Source organism: Natator depressus, chromosome 10, assembly GCF_965152275.1.
Source record: "Natator depressus isolate rNatDep1 chromosome 10, rNatDep2.hap1, whole genome shotgun sequence".
Lineage (NCBI taxonomy): Eukaryota > Metazoa > Chordata > Testudines > Cheloniidae > Natator > Natator depressus.
In genome coordinates, this window is record NC_134243.1 from 70,357,093 (window position 1) to 70,375,057 (window position 17,965).

The 17,965-nt window shown below is 46.9% G+C and overlaps 1 protein-coding gene across 1 annotated transcript in view; it reads right to left on the reverse strand.

Moving 5' to 3' along the window:
* AGBL1 (AGBL carboxypeptidase 1) overlaps positions 1-17,965 on the reverse strand; it is a 380,933-nt gene that overhangs the window by 89,803 nt on the left and 273,165 nt on the right. The gene's annotated exons all lie outside the window — the stretch shown is intronic.

Here is a 17,965-nt window from a genome sequence, read left to right on the forward strand (position 1 = left end):
TTCTTACCTTATTGGAATGAGGGTGCATGTAGGGAGCCTGAGAAATACAGCATGGAGGACAATATGCTTTGCCTTATTTTTATCTGCATTAGCTGCCTCTCCCCCTTGCAAAGGACACAACGATCTCACACACGCTGTTGCTCCCCACACCAGGACTCGCAAGATCAAGGCTTCAACTGCTCACAGTGGAAAGAGCCCCCATGCTGGAGTTAGCCCTGCCAATCCTGACGTGGTGAGGCAAATGGGGAAGGAACCACTTTTGTTGTCATTTATATAGTGGTAGACGTTGCTAACTAGGGTGCCAATTCTACCAGCCTTTTTGGCACATCAGTATTGCCAGATAAATCCAGGACTGGAGAGAAACCAACTGGAGTTGGGGAACAGACCTGCATGCCCCTAGAGCAGCCCATACCAATCCTGACTTCAGGAGTTGTTATCTCGGTAGAAACTCTCTTTCTGAACTTTGGCACGAGCCTAATTAATGAGTTAATTCCCTGTTAATCTATTCTCTTCTTTGTGTCTGTTTCATGATTAATTTAGTTCCAGTGAATTTCCTTTACTGACTGCAGAGTAGAAACACATTTCCTATCCTATTAATCTCCACTTTTGACCCACCTGCTGGGGGATAAATGGAGGTGAATTCATCCATGCACTCGTTCCAAAGCCATTACAGCACACAGGGCATTTCTGGAGGAGAGGAGTGGGCTTGGGGAGGTTTCCCATGGATACTTGCACTCCCAGGATTCACTTGTAGCATCACAAACTTCTACAGATACTGCAAATAACATCTCAAGCAGAAGAAATGACTGCAATACTAAGACCTTCCACTGGAGTTTAGCTATCATACCTCCCTGTCCATTTCAAGACAGTATGTGTCATGGTAAATGCACAAAGAATAATTAAACTCTGAATTATACATCCTAAAAGCAGTTTACAGGATGATATAGACACTCATGTTGTACTGACTTTAGCTGGATTAAAAATGTGTCAAGCCTTCCAAAGGGATATATCTCTACAAGCAGATTCATTTGTCAACCACTCAGTTGTGTATGCAGGCCATGATAATGACAGCTCTCTCTCCTGCACACATGGGTAGCCTCTTCCTGCCATCCCCCAAAATCTTTCAGGTTAAAAAAAAAAGATAGCAGCTCCACACCAGCACCAGGAGAGCTGGGAGAAGGAAAGAAGGGTAACTTATCACTCACGTTCAAGGTCGCTTACCCTCTGGGATGGACACTGAAACAGACTATCCAAGAGATGTGGGATTTCCCTAACAAGTTCACTCTTCCAAATTCCAATGATATTTTCTGGCCAACCAACCAAGCAAGTTCTGATTGTGGGAGTAGGGAGAATGTCCCTTTGATCCCAGGCTTTCCACCCCTTTCAAAGTCACAGATGAACTAGCCTACTCGGGAGAGGGTTTCTGAAGGTCAGAGGAGGATCTTCCTTGGCAAAGTGTGCTATGGAGTTTTTCAAAAGAAGCACATGGGCAAGTACACACTATCTCCTTTCCTACCCCATGAACCTGGAATTGACACACCGTAATTCATCATACCTTGCACTGTAGAGATGTAAGTGGTGGTTTCGCTAGATGTCCCGGACCACAAGGTTAATGTTCTTCGCATAATCTCCTCTTATAGTTTCAGTGGAATACAATAGTCTTCACTTGCTGTCCCAAATTCTTGTGTAATGCTGCCCTGTGCTGCTATGTTCCTCCACAGAAATGACTGCACTTCAGCAATGCGTGCAATGAATTATAGCCATCTATGTGTGTACACACACAAATCCTGAGAGGTTCTGAGCACCTGCTATGAACCCCCAACTCCATTTAGTCCCCCACTCCTCTTGAAGTCAGTGGCGAAACTCCCAATGAGTTAAATAGGACAAGTCCAGGCCCATTGACTTCAGTGGGGAACTCCAGAAGCTGCTCTGGACTTAGCTAATCCTTTGCAGAGTTTGGATCTGCTATTCTGTGAAGTGCTGAGTATCTCTTATGAGCGCTTTCATCTCCTATGGCTCTTTGAAACACTTTGGAATCTTTTGGGCTCCATGTAAATGTTCTCAGGACCTATCCTTCATTCTAGATTTAGTTTGTGGGGATGCTGCCTGCTTCTGCAAATACAGGAGCTGGTCTTAGGTGTTATGAACTCCTGTAATTCCAGTTAAATCAATGGATCTATGCCAATTTACATTAGCAGAGGATCTGGCCCATTGTTCTGAAGCCAGCAAGACATCACAGTGTTACTGCAAACTGGCTAGGGGTGCCTGTCAGTGACAAAGAGGTAAGATTAAAGCTCTGTCCTGACATCTGAGGTGATATCCTTTCCATGAAGCAGGCCCAGATCTTTGGGTTTCACCAGAGTGTTGGGTCTTTATGGCTCCCTTCAATGCTTCCAGAATAATCTTCCTTCACCTCATTTGGGGGGTACAGAAATGACCTTGACTCACATCAGAATGATTCCATTTTCCCACCCGCCTTCCACCACATTCAAAAACAAAAAGAAACTTGATCTTGTCGTCCCCCCCCCCCCCCCGGCCCCTTTCTGGTGAAAGTTACTCTCCCTCTGCATTTAAAAATGCTGGAATAGAAACCTTGCTGCAGAAAAAGTCATCGTGTGCTTTTCAAGGCAAAAAAATCAAACAGCATTGTGAGTAGTGGTGTGCAAATGAGGAAGAAGGTGGCAGTAAGGCTGAGATCTTCTTAACCATGGTAAACTGTTACTAAGCACCTGGAATAAATTTTGGGAATGAACACAAGGCTGCAGTATTATAATTCTGGATCCTGATCCTGGCTAGGCTGTTATTTTCCTCCGTGCTTGACATTTGCTAATGTTTCCATCTTCTAAAGGCTGCAATCTCTGTGTCGGTAACTTTCTACTGTATGCACCGTTTGGGACAGCTTACAATTGGGAAAGACTATCTTGTCTAGGATTCCTCCCCCACTCCAGGCATCCCAACACCTCTACCCCAGGGAAATAATAAAAAAAACCAGAAACAAAATCTATCAGGGCCTTCGATGTGACATCCAAGTTAGAATAGGGATACCAGTTATTAGCATCGCAGGCCCTGCAGCTGATGGCACCGGGTGGCAAGGGCATTTTTAATGAGAGATCAAGGACACTGCTTGCTGTTTGTGTGGTGACTTGTTTAAACAGTGTTAACAGCAGTCTTCTTAGCACGCAAACCCAGCATCTCATAAGGGAGAGAGGAAAGGGAGGCAGGCACAACAAGGTTCTGGAGATTTCTATGCAAACAGGTACCCTGCTTTCATGGCTAGTCCCTTCATACCTGCAGGGGAAAACGTCCCTGAAGTTTCAATAAGCATCTTTTTCTACTGTTTTTTCCCACTAGCTGGCTACTCAAGGATATGTTGTATGTGCATGGAGGTGCCTGAAATGAGAAGTGGGAAAAGTGATGCTTTGAAGAGGGAAGATCCTCTGAAGGATCCTGGCTTCTTATCCCCTGACCAATGAATTCTTGCTCATGTGCCATGGCATTCAGCTTCTGAAAAGTTTTTGGAGTGAGTGAAAGCTGTGTGATTGCAGAGTCTGCAGAACCCTGATGCCAGTGAGGATCATCCCTTCACAGATCGTGATCATGGACACAGCTGAAACTGGCAGATAGACAGAGATGCTGAAAAGAACATTCTCAGCTTTGCTAGCTCTTCAGGTGCTGTGTCAGGCATGGCCAGACACATTTCCCAGTACAGCCAGTAAAGAGCCTGACAGAAACACGGGTTTCAGCTTTGGCTTTCAAGCCCTACTCTCCAGGGCCCTGCATCTGCTGCAATACCAGGTCTGGTCCTGCACAAGGAGGCACAGAGTAAGTGCCAGGTGAAAGTAAGAGATGAGCAGGAGCCTGGTTCTGTAATAATGAGGCTATTCCTGTTCCTCCTCATCACTCTGCCGACCAGTGCCAGTGAGGCCCACACAGGAGCACTCAGCTAAATGCCTAAGCCCATTCTTTTCAGACCTATCTAATTGGCACCCACACTCCACCTACTTTTAACCCTATGATCTTGAGAACAAGGAAACAGGCAGGTAGGGGTCTTGAGACTCACTCCTGTCCAGTGTGCAGGCTAACTTACTTGTGCCCATGCACAGCTGCCACTCACACTTGTGATGGAGCATCACCACATTTTGCTCTCTGCTGTGTACTGCACAGTAGCTGAAAGGTTCATGACCTTACCCACCTAACCGGTTCTTTTTTCTTTTGACTGACAATGGCAGTAGCCATAGCTCTAGTGGAGGTAGCAGCAGTATCAATGGTCGATTGGAGAGCGGTCCTGGCTATCAGTTTGCCTTCATCTATCTGAGCTTGAAAATAGCTCTGTCCTGTGGCAGAAGGCTGCCAGTAAACACCGCAAACTTGGCGTAGTTCAGGAAATCATATTTAGCCATTAGTGCCTGGTAATTGGCCATCCTGAACTGGTGCCTGGAACGTAAGAAGACCTTTCTCCCCAGCAGATCCAGGTGCTTTCCCTTGTTACCAGCAGGAGTAGACTGGGGATGTTGCTGTCTCACCATTTCAGAAGCAGAATGGACAGTAAGAAATAAAAATTCTGCTCCTTTGGCTGGCATGTAATAATGCTTCTCTGCCCCTCTGGGGGTAGGAGTGCAGGTGGCAGGGGGGCACCAAACTGTCCTAGCTGGCTCCAGTATAGCTTCATTAATGGGGAGAGCTATTCTGAAGGGACTGGATGTGTGGAGGACCTCCTAGAGTTTATGGGGGAAGTCCTGGACCTCCTTTAGAGGAATCTGAAGCTTTCCAGCAACTCTATGGAGAAAGTCCTGGGACTGCCTGAAGTCATCCAGGGGGAGGAGCAGCAGGGGTGAAGGGGGGAAGGAGATGTAATAGTCTGCGCTTCATCCGGGGATGACAATGGCAGTCTTGCTGGTTCTGGCAGAACCACTGGATCTGTAGCGTAATGCTGCTCCTCCTCCTCCTCTGCCAGATCTGGGAGCAGATCTGAGTGTCCTCTTACGGAGGAGGCATGGGGTGACTCCCTAACAAATCGGATCAACTCTGCAGGGGGGTACAGGTCCCACATCTGCCAATATAGCCAGTAGGAGGGGTCGATAGGTGTTTGTGGGGGTGCCCATGGCATGGGGTACCAGTGGTCACTGTTCCCTCTAAGCTGTGCGGGTGTGCATGCGTACATAGATTCTAAACCCTGTGCACACGGCAAAACACTGCGCGCAAAAAAATTTGCGTAGAAGCACAACAATTTGCACAGAAGAAATTTTTTGCGCACACAGCCTGTCAAAAATTTGCACAGAAGAAATTTTTTGCACACACGGCCTGTCAAAAATTAGAGGGAACGCAATGTGCCTCTGAGTTAGATGCAGCGGAGGTTGGTCCCAAACCAGTGCAGGTCTTCTGAGTGGTGGAGGACCCATAGGGTAGGGAAAGAAAGGTTCACTAGGTGGCTCAGAATCTCCCAATGAAGAGAAGGCTGACTCCAGTTCCAGTGGCAGTACCATCAGTGCCATTGGAGGGGAGATGTATTCTGCATATGGAATAGGTGATAAACTTCTTCCAATGGTTGATTCCCTCAGAGGTGATATTATCCCCCTGGAAATGGAGGGCCCCAATGGAGGAAGGGATTCTGGATCAGGAAGAGTGCAAATGTCCTGTGGGGCAGTGATGGAATCAGATCTCCCCAGTGTGAGGAGGGTTCTGCTTGTTGGAGCCACCAGAGCCAACAAGGAGGATGGTATCTGAAGTTGTCAGTGATTAGACTTTGTTGATGCCAATGGATCCCGCAGTTTGGAAGGAGCTGGGGATGACCGTACCAATGGAACACGCTCCGATACTGATGGAGCCCAATGCTTATGGTCCTTCTTGTCGTGCCTCTGGGATTTGGACGTACTAAGTCCTCATGGGCTGAACTGATGGCTTTGTTCAGAGCTGAGTCTGACTTCTATGGAGTGGATTTGGAGGAAGACTTAGTATCATGCTTATAAGACTGCTTTCTGGCTTCCCAACAAGACCCCACCATGGGGTCTGAGCAGTAGTGTAGCCAAGGGAGGAGCGGGGGGAAGCGGCCACTCCCCCTCTGAGCACAAGTGGCTCCTTGTTAAATTTTTACTCACCTGGTGGTGTTCCGGGTCTTCGGCAGCGGGGGCCTTCACGCGCTCCGGCTCCTCGGCGGCACAGGCCTTCATGCACTCCGGCTCAGCCGAGGCCTTTACTCGCTCTGGGTCCTTGGGGGCCTTCAGTGCCACAAAGGACCCAGAGCTTCGCCCGGTGAGTACAAGCGGGTGGCACCTTTTTTTATGCCTGCTGCCCCTGTTCACTCCACGTAGCTGCGCCACTGGGTCTGAGGGGTTAGATTCTCCCGCACCAGAGTCGGACTTCACAGCAGGAGGTGGAGTCGCTGGATCAGGCTGACATATGGGGAGAGGCGAATGTGTCCCAATTGGAGCCTCATGGCTTTCTCCATGAGGTATTTGCAGATACAAAGTTCCCACCCTTCTCAGATACAGCCTGGGAACGATCAGCACATACTGCACCTTGCCACGATGTGGGCTTCCCCAAAGCAGTGCAGGCAGTGCTGGTAGTCATCACTGACCGAGAAGGACCACGGTCAGGAAGCACAGAGTTTGAAGCCAGGAGTCCTGGGCATAGTCTGATAGCCAAATGGAACATGGGGGTGATGCCCCCCAAGAGACTAATCTAAAACTAAAAGAGCTAAAAACACTAAACTGTAAAATTATTAACACTACTAAGACTGTTAAAATGGTTAAACTATGTACAAACTAGATAATTCTTCTTTTGTAGAATGAAGCTGAAGCTGTGGACACTGGAGGTTCCAACCTGGACCATGCAGTGGTGAGAAGGAACTGGAGAGATGGTTGGTCCACCCCACACTTTATCACCTCAGCTGGAGGCATAAGGTGAACCAGAGCACATGCGTGGACCAACAGACACCACTTTCAAATTCACCAGCCCCGAATGCGTGGTGCGCGTGCACAACCCACAGTGGAATGCAACAGGGACCATCACTCGAAAAAGAATATCCACAGTTTCATTATTAAGATTATTTTGAAAGGTTATAAACCCTCATGTTTCTGGGTATTAACAACTCACTGACTAACAGAGGACAAGAAGAAATTTCCCACAGGGGCAGGTAACTCTACAGCTGTCCGCTATGGCAATTTCTTGCACCTTGCTGTGCAGCCTCGGATACTGATTACTGTCAGAGATAAGGACACTACACCAGATGAACCACTGCACTGATTTGCTATGGCAATCCCCGTTCTTATGATTCACTTATTCACAGCTGAAAAATAATAATGTGTGAGAATGAGAAATAAGATTAAATGCTAGGGAAGGCCTCACAAGATAAATCCAGATGCCAATGCTTTACCCAAATTGTTGAGCGCCCCCTGCAGTTAAAAAGAGGACGAAGCAACACAGTGTAATTTTAAATAAGGTTTACTCACACTTTGACTTGAAATCGTCTTCTATCTTTTAAAGAGATGTGGATATTTTACTGAGGATGTTATAGTATTGCCTCTTTAGAGAGAATCCCAAATCCATATAAGATACCACAGTGATGGGTGTAATATAAAAATTTGTCAGATGGGCTTGACAGATGAAACAGACAGATAAGAGAGACAAATAGATTCAAAAGCGATGCTCGGTATTCTCCCCCTCATTCCTTATGACTCAGGATATTGGCCTGAAAGCAGAATCTGTCTTTTCCTGGCATTCAACTGCTTCTATTGCTTATTCCTCCTCTGAAGCCCATATCCTCACACTGTGACTCACACCAAGATAGGGATTTAAGGCAGTAACACCCTGTTAACACTTAAGGGGAAGCTGTTATGGTCTAATAGGTGTATAATGCGCATTAGATAAAGCCACTGATTGTGCATTTTAAAAATGGTTTAAGCACATATTTGAAAGACTCACCATAAAACAGCCATCTGTTGCTTTAAGACTTCAGTTTCGCCTTCCAGGAATTAAGTTTTTATCAGTGTAAATTCAAGAGCTCTAACTGGAATGAATGGAATCAGGAATGGGGGGCACAGCTGTGTAGCAGTGTATTCTCCTGCACTGTCCTGACAATGGGCTTACACTCTGGCTTGTTCGTTTTTTCAGCACCCATGTGCCGGACAGTTCTGCACTCTCACTAATAAGTGGGTCTCTCATCAAAGGGGAGGAGGAGTCCCATGCAGAAAGGATTGGATGATGGGAGATGCTAGAACATAAACCAAATTGTTTTCTCATCTAGTAAGTAGGGCCAGGCATGGTTTCACTCTCCAATATCCTGCAGTCCTCATTAGCAGTCACCACTACTATTCCAGTTTCAGGTCCTTCCACAGACTTCTGCCAACGCACCTCAGCCTGCAACGTCCTCTACCATCTCACTCTTAGCCCCATCTCCCCACCAAACACAGCTGTGCCAACACACCTCAGTCTTGTCCTGCAGCACTGCCATTCAAGTCCAGGGTGTCTCCTGCACAGCTCTGCCAATGCACTTTGATGCTGATGCTCTTGGACCTCTCTGGACTAGAGACCCACATTCATGATGAATTGTTCAGTACTACAGATTGGCTTGGGCCACAAAGTGAAGCTCCTCATCTGGATCTAGAGCTGAGCTTTCCACAGGCTCCAACTACTTGGATCTGCAGTTTTGATTTGAGCCCATTTCTACTGGGATGCAGACAAATAAAAACTAGAACATAATACTAACATGCTCATTTCACTTGTGGCTTTCCATCCCTACTGTGCTACTTCCACTTCAGCCCAATTCTTATACGCCTTTGTGCCAAGGTTAAATTTAAATCAATTTATCCTAATAACTCCAAAGGGCTTGTGATATGATCGTAAGTATTTCCAGGGGGTGTGTGAGCCAGTTTACACGTGTGCATGCGTGTGCACTCATATATGTGTGTATGTATGTGCCGGGCAATGAACAACCTGCTCATATTTCTTCCCTGTCTCAGGCTCTCTCTCCAGCATGTCTCTCCCTTAACTATCTTTAGAGTGGCAGCAAGGGTCAGGGTCTGTGTGTGAGTCAGAGTCACAATACACTGAGCAGCTGGAGCCTCTGACAGAATATACAATGCAGCTGAGATGTCAGCATAGGTGGCTTTGGAGTGCTTTAAAATGCTGTTTCAATGCCAGCTTTCAACTCCAAATATGACACTTTGTTCATCCACTCCCTTTCCTTCTAGGCAATAACTTCCTTTAGATGCAACTCACCAGCTTAAATTACAAATCTCTCTTTCTTTCTCCCTCCTTTGATCGCCTACTCTCTCATTTGCCCTGCTAGGCTCTCTTGACCCCCCCCCCCACACCCACTAATGACCTATGTAGCAGTAATCTGCTGTCACCAAGGCACCAGTGGCTTTGTCATCCTCACATTTGCTTGCAAGGCACCACCCCAAAAGGGGCTGCAGTGAGCTGATCCCGCTGAAAGCAGGCTTATGGCTGTGAGTATAACAACAGCAGAGCTCTTTGGTGCACCCTTAAGCTTGTTGTCTGCATAATTTCATAGAATCATAGACTATCAGGGTTGGAAGGGACCTCAGGAGGTCATCTAGTCCAACCCCCTGCTCAAAGCAGGACCAATCCCCAATTTTTGCCCCAGATCCCTAAATGGCCCCCTCAAGGATTGAACTCACAACCCTGGATTTAGCAGGCCAATGTTCAAACCACTGAGCTATCCCTCCCTCCATTTGCATAGATTGTGCCCTTTTGGTCCTGGGAAAGATCGGGCCCCAAGATAGTGTCTTCACAGGACACTAGGAAGTACTTTCATGGACAAAGTGTAGGACTAGAAGGAGCCGACAGTCCCATGGGCCTTGACTATTGTCAGTGTAAGTGTATGCACTGCTGCTGCTGCTGTACAGGAAGAGAGTGGGAGGATCTGATGCCACTGACAGACTGGGGAGAGATTATGATCCACATGGCCTCACACTTTGGCTTCATGCATTCTTTGGATTCTTCTCTGTTTGCTGCCTAGTGCTGGGTCATCTGACATTGGGCTCATGGCCTGAGCCCTGGAGCTGGCAATCCTGTATGCTGAAATGTCTCAAATCCAGATCAAAATGTTGTGCTCTGGTCCCATCCCTAGTGTTCCATGTTTACCTCTTGAGCCCACAGGGAACTGGGGGTGCTCGGACTCTTGACCAATCTAATTTTCTCTTACATGATTGTCTTTCTCTGGAGACTCCATTGGGACCTATGGATAAATTAAAGGTCATCCTGTATGGCAATGACAATAAACAGAACCACTTACTTAGGGAGTATGGAGGATAAGTTCTCTGATTTCACAGAAATGTGCTTTCTTCGGAGGGGATGGGAGTGAGTTTCCTCTCAGTACTTTCCTGTCTAGACACCCCCTCACTGCAGCATTTCTTGTGCCCACAGGGGAACTATTCCAATACACACCAGTGTGACGACTCAGCTAATCCCCTAACTACCACGTGCCTCTGGAGTCCATCTTGGAATCCAGGCATCTCCATTTTCAACTGCACCCCATGCAAACACATGTGCACCAAGACCTTGTGGTCTGTCGCTGGTAGTTATCCATGCTGCTCACCATGTCCAATCAGCCAGAATATGCCAACCTTACAAAACCCAGGAGGATTTCCCTCTCCATTCCACGCATCCACTGTTCACCATTATACCTTCCTCTGAGTGTGGTCGTAGCAGCTGAAAAGAAAGGGTCCAAGCGATAACAAGCATAGTACCAATAAAGTGGTGTCCTGCCTCCTACAACACTGCAAGAGTCTAATAGTCCATCTAGTCTGCAATGTCAATTCTTGCTGTACAAGAAAACACCAATGGTCAATATAAACTGGTCTCATGCCTCCTGCTCCACCAGCAATGGTAGACAGATAGGCTACCTAGTCCTTTACCCTGCCTCCTTCCACAGCAGAAAAGAAAAATGGTATATTTGGTCTGAAATCCCATCGCCTTCTGCACTAGTATACACCAATGGCCCATTTAGCCCATTATGCCTCATCCTTCCCCGTTGGAAAAGACCACCCATTCTGTTCCATCTAAAGTGCTATCCTAGCCTAGGAAGGATGCTTCAGAAGACAGCATATATTCCTGTAGTGGGGCAGCTGCCCTGGAGGGGTTAAAAGCTGCCCTGGAGAGGGCTGCAGCTGAGGAAAAGGAGTGAAAGCAGCTGAGGGAGTAGCTGACCACAGGTGTGGCCAGCCCAATCAGGCCACAGCTGGCCCTATAAAGGGGCTGTGGGCCAGGAGCTGGAGGAGTCTCACTCTAGCCCTAGAGCAGAGGGAATGGGAATGGGAATGGGAATGGGAATGGGAATGGGAATGGGAATGGGAATGGGGAGCTCCAGCCTGGTAAACCCTCAGGCTGCAGACCTTGAGGAAAGCCTATGAAAAGATACTAGGGCTGCTGAGGGGCAGCCTGAGGATAGGCAAAGGCAGCAGGTCCTAACCCCTTGCCAATGATGTGTGGCCATTATGGACTGCAGTTTACCCCAGTGAGGGGGGCTAGATGATGACTGGCAGTAGCCACTGAGGCAAGGTGGTGGTAGAGGGTCAGGGTTCCCCTGGGAGGGGAGATGCACAGAGTGGATGTACTGCTGGGGCAGAACCCTGAGGTAAAGGGGCCCCGGGGTCTGGGAGGGACATGGGGCCAGCAGTAGGCAAGACACCGGCCTGCAGAGGGTGCTCTGAAGGCTGGAGAGAGCTAATTCCCAAGATGACCAGCAGGAGCCACTGTGCCGGTGAGTCTTCACTTTGCTACAATCCCCCATAATGCACTTCACTGGGTAATACTCCTTCATGAGAGGTCACTAAATCTTCCTGACCCCTGGTAGCAATCAGCTTTTATATATCTGCCTAGGACCATTTATATGGTCACTATGGCTGTTATATCTCATCTGATGCCCTAAAGCATGAGGGTTCAGAGCTCTAGTCATTGTTACACTAGTTAGTGCAGACACAGATACAAGTGAATGATATGAAAATGTCTAACAAATAAGATCCTACCAATATGCCTCACAGCAGGTCCACCGCAGAAAAGGTGATGTGGAGCCCATATATCTGCTGGAAATACCTGAGTTCATTATCTGTAGCCCCAGTCAAGTCTGTACACATGGGTAACTTGAACAACCTCATCAAGACACATCAGCAAGCAGAGCTTCCGTGTGAGTTTGAAGTACCCAGCTTTGATTTCTTCCATTTCATTCCTTTTTTTTTGTTAGATGTTATTTGATAAATTAATTACCTCTGGGGCAGGTGTGTAGGATCTGAACGCTCCCTGGCACATCTGGGACTGGTGTTTGATGACAATCACTGAGGATACACAGCTTGCAGGTTATTTCCTAATCTAAAAAAATCAATAGGATTTTATGAAAACAAGCAAGGGGAGGAAAAGCTGCTGTATTACAATGGCCCACCAGTGGACACCTACATGAAGTCTGTTGGAATACCAACTGTATTAATTACAGGCAGTGCTGCTTGGCTGACCTTCCAAAGAATTCAATGGGCCTGGACTCTTGTAATACAAAAAAGGAATGTTGCAGTTTACAGGGTGAGCAGGAGGGAGGGATGGCTTCTCATTTCAGATTGCATTGCCATACAATAGCCCAGGGTGCAGGCTTGCTCTCCTGGATGCCAGGGATGGGCAGTGTGGCAGATCCAACAGGTAGGGACCTACCAAATTCACAGTCCATTTTGGCCAATTTCACAGTCATAGGATTTTAAACTTTGTTAATTTCATGATTTCAGCTATTTAAATCTGACATTTCACAGGGTTATAATTGTAGGGGTCCTGACCCAAAAAGGAGTTGTGGGGGAGTTGAAAGGTTATTGTAGGGGGGGGTGTAGTACTGCTACCCTTACTTCTGCGCTGCTGCTGGTGACAGCGCTGCCTTCAGAGCTGGGCAGCTGGTGAACGGTGGCTGCTGGCCGAGATCCCAGCTCTGAAGGCAGAGCCATGGCCAGCAGCAGTGCAGAAGTAAGGATGGCATGGTATGGTTTTGCCACCCTTACTTCTAGGATGCTGCCTGCAGAGCTGGGCCCTCAGTCAGCAGCTGCCACTCTCCGGCCACACAGCTCTGAAGGCAGCAGTGCAGAAGTAAGGGTGGCCTGGTATGGGATTGCCACCCTTATTTCTGTGCTGCTGCTGGCAGGGTGCTGCCTTCAGAGCTGGGTTCCCGGCTAACTGCCGCCCCTCTTCAGCTGCCCAGATCTGAAGGCTGCGCATAAGTAAGGAAGGCAATACTATAATCCCCCTTAAAATAACCTTGTGGACCCCCTCCCCCGCAACTCCCTTTTGGGTCAGGACCCCAATTTGAGAAACACTGGTCTCCCCTGTGAAATATGTATAGCATAGGGTAAAAGCACACAAGACCAGATTTCACAGTCCATGACACGTTTTTCATGGCTGTGAATTTGGTAGGGCTCTACCCATAAGGCAAGAGTGTATGCCTCTCCTACTGGGGAGGCAGGTCAATGGAGAGTGATACATGGCCCTAGTGGCTGGGGGCCTTTCCAGTGCTTCCAGCCTTAGCTGGCCAGGGTAGTGAGGGACCAGCTCAGAGCATATATTCAGGTCAACTCACATGGCAAAGAACTGTGCCAGTATTTTTAAATAAGAAACTGCTCTTCACAACAAATTCTGTACCAGCTACCCGGCACAGCATTTCACGCTGAATTTAATTAAAGCTACTGGCAATTGCATAGCACTCATCGACCCAACATCTGAGCAATGAAGGGAAACGTCTCTATTTACAGAGATGTTCAGGGGATGGGAGGGGTCTGAATGCATTTAGCCACAGTGGAATTTGTCCAAAAGTGCAGAGTCAAGAAACTAGTCTCATGAAAAATGCCATAGGGTCTTTAATGCCCCTGAATGGTCAGGATCTTAGTTGTATGTCTCAGTAAAAAGATGGCACCTCCACCAGCACCCCCTATCATCATGCTGATGCACTAGTTCAGTACAGGTCAAAGGACAGTATGGTGACCAGACAGCAAATATGAAAAATCGGAACAAGGGGGGGAAGGGGGGGAATAGAAGCCTATATAAGAAAAAGACCCAAAACTCGGGACTGTCCCTATAAAATCAGGACATCTGGTCACCCTAAAGGACAGAGCTCTACCTACTAAATCACAAACGGCTTCCCACAGCACCCTGGATTTTCCTTGGGTAGGGAGCTGCAGGGGAAGGTGTTTGTGCTCCCAGCATAACCTGGCCCACTCTTGGCTAGAATATAGGAGCTGAGAAAATCACAGCTGGAAGTGGACCGGGGTCAGGTGCCGTTATTAAGCTTTCTGTTTGCCATTAACAGACAATGGTCACTTTTGATGGGCTATTACCAGCAAGAGAGTGAGTTTGTCTGTGGGGGGGCGGAGGGTGAGAAAACCTGGATTTGTGCTGGAAATGGCCCAACTTGATGATCACTTTAGATAAGCTATTACCAGCAGGAGAGTGGGGTGGGAGGAGGTATTGTTTTCATGGTGTCTGTGTATATAATGTCTTCTGCAATTTCCACAGTATGCATCCGATGAAGTGAGCTGTAGCTCACGAAAGCCCATGCTCAAATAAATTGGTTAGTCTCTAAGGTGCCACAAGTCCTCCTTTTCTTTTTATTAACAGCAGAGGCAGAAATGATTGCCATTTGGGGTGGGGGATACAGTTGCTCCCTTGCAGAAAGGTAAGAGACAATGGAGGAACATGAGATGAATCATTGCTGACTTAGCAAAAAGGCTCAATGACTCAAATGCCAGCCCTGGCATAGTAGAGGTGTCTCTCAAAAATAACTTAGCATGCCTGCCATACATAGGCAACACTTGCAAACCTGAGCTGGAGGGAGGAGGAGAAGGGAAGGGAGACCAGCCCCATCCATCCAGAGTGTAGGGAAGGTGAAGGTGGAAAATTGTAACAGTTTTTTTCTCTCTCTTGAACTTGCTGCAAATAGTCACAATTCCCATCCCCTTTTTGGCCATGACAAATGTAAAGCTACTCAGAGCATTGACTAAAACCTAATCGGTTTTACGGCAAACGAGGCATGAAACCTATTGTCAAAAAAACATGATGTCCGAAGCATGTGTCGGCACTTCATCTTCCCAGCTGGGAGCTCCTGAAGGTCTGAGCTAACTACAGGGCACAGGGAAAGTCTGGAAAGGCACAGAGCTGCTACATGGGTTTGTACCACACAAGGCGGAAATCATTGTGTTGGGGGTAATCATTGGCTATCCTAACAGGGCAACTGTCCAGCTGATTTGTGCTGCTGACAGCAGAGGTGCGAGGGAGTGGGGGTTCAGTACCATGTATTTACAAGGCACTTGCTTTGTATTATTTCTGCCATTACATGGGACTTACCCTTAGATACTCCGCTACTGCACATGAATTACTCCACCAAATCTCCCAAAGCTCATGCTATAGGGCATAAGCTGATCACATATATACAGAGCAAATTTCAAGGCTCTTACTCATATTTTCCTTAGTCTCTAATCAGGTATAACACACAGGGACTTCAGTTGAAGGTTTTTTCTGAGGAAGGGCTGAGTAAAGCTTGAGTAAGGAACCCTGGAGTTAGTCTGGAAAGCTCACAGGGTAAACACCACCTCATTACACAGTACAGCATCTTCTACGGATGGCCCATGTACTACACCAAACTATTGACTAGGCCCAGTAGTTTCTTTCCATCTTTCTCTGAAGCGCCACTCATTGGCTACCAAGGAGGCACTATATTGGATGCAAAGGACCAATGGTCTAATCTGGTGTGACAAATCCCACATTCATATGGCAACCTTTCATCGGAAAACTTGCTTACTGGACAGCTATGTTCCAATTTACTGACCACTGATTCTGACAGAACTGGATCAAGTGCACAAAAACAGTCTATTCCCTCCCAGTCATCCCCTTCCTAGCAGTGGGGAAAGAAAGAGACAGCTTGGAGAAGGGGAAGATTAAAAGACATGTATTGATATAAGCCCTGACAGGTGGAAATGTTTGCTGTCAGGGGCTCACATACCAAGTCAATGCCAAGCACACCAGACACCCAGAGCAAAGGCAACGGCAGGAGACAAACTGCAGGGTTTTAAAAAAATAAAAGAAATGGACAGACATCTGTGAGGACTAGAAGATCTGACTTCACTAACTGGGACCTATAGGAGTTTCAGATGAGCCACTTAGTTAATTAAGTCTGGGGTTGAACTATACCCAGTGCTGGACTAATTTCTTGTTTCATGGTTTGCCCTGTCATCCTGAGTACAGTGATGATGAGTGCTTTAGGAATGTGTATACAGGAGACAGACTAGATTAAGTTCGACAGACAGACATAGATTTCTTTTATGTACTTCTTTGATGTGCCACCGCTGAGGGAACAAAACCCAGATCCAGTTGTATCGAACTCCTTTGGTACCAGTAGAGAGACTCATCTGACCTTCATTACCCCAGAGTAAATCATGAGTAGCTACACTAAAGTCAAAGGAATCACACCAGTAACTCTGATGAAAGTTGGTGCAAGTGCAATCAGAGGCAAGCCCAGAATAAATAAGGGGCTTTGTACTAGAACAAAGCCCCTTAAATGTAACAGTAATAAAATGTAACAGTCTGGTAATGGGATTAGTTTGTAACTCACCAGTTGCTAACGAGTCTGTGCTGAGTGCTGTCATAATGGCTCTATGCTCCTTTCCAGCTCTTTGGAACAAATTAAGCAGACACAGCCCCTGAATAATCCATCCTGGGTTTTATGCAAGACCCAGAGCTAAAACACAACACTCTGTCTGGAGTAGCTAAGCAATCCCAGAGTCAGAAAGGCAAGGGCTATTAAATGAAGGCTGCTAATCCTTTACCTTAACCCTGAGTCTCAGTCCAATGTTTCCAGTGACACTGATGTAAACCCCTGGGTCACTGAATGGCCACTCATATCAGTTACAGGTATAGTCCTGTATACATGTGAGTGTGCATAGGTGCATATATGCAAATTTAGGACTTGATGGCAGAACCGTCCCTCATGTAGTAGACCCAAGGACTCCAATGACACTAGGCACGTGAATAAGTGCCCATCATTGTGAGTATGGGTTGTTGCACAATCAGGTGTTTGTTTCTCATTTGGGGTGTATTTATCTCCTTAAAGAGGGTGTAATAGAGTGTAGTTCTCACAGATCCTCTTTTGACCCGTCAGAAAATTGTGTAGACTCATTCTGAATGTTTGGCTAGTTCTAGTGAAAATAAAAGGCCAGGAATAAATCCCTTGTCTTTAAAAAACATGAAAATAAAAAACTGTCCTGGAACAAATTTGGAACAAAAATCTTCATTCAGCTCAGGGTACAATGTCACCTGATTGGCAGCAAAAGTTATGTGTCAAAGAAAATGGGTTGTTTTCACCAAGGTTAGAATCCCTCCATTCCCAAACATCCTTGAAAATTCTCCAGTGTCACAGATGCAAACTGTTTCAGCAGAAATCACCAGGCAGTGCGGTTACACATATGTTTACAAGTTATTTTGTTAGTGTGGAAGTAGCGCACAGTCTTTGGAGACAGGCCTTGTGTTGTTCCTTTTGTGATGTAGTTTCCTTTTGGGGAAGCTGTCACAAATAGCCAGAGAGTTTGCAGCCTGCTTTGCTGTTACTCCCTCCAGTCATTTCTTAGGACAGAGTTGCGTCCTGGGAATTTGGCTCTGGCGTTGCTCCAGATTTTCCTGGAAGAGGGGTTTGGCTAGGTTCCATTTGTAACCATCCCCTGCTCCAGGGTCAGCGTATACAGAATAAATAAAACAAGCTGCACTCGGACAATACCCAGACTCTGCAGGGCTGATTTCTCCTCCAATGGGAAACCAATCTGCAAGGCCTCAAAATCTACTACCACTTGGCAAAAGGGGCAAAAATACTTTGGGTAGTTTCACTCCACCCTACTTACACTCTCAGTAGCAGAGAGTATAACAGACCGCAGAGTGCAATGCACCTTCGTTGTAATCAAAAGACAATTACAGCCTAGGTATTAAACCACCAAAACTT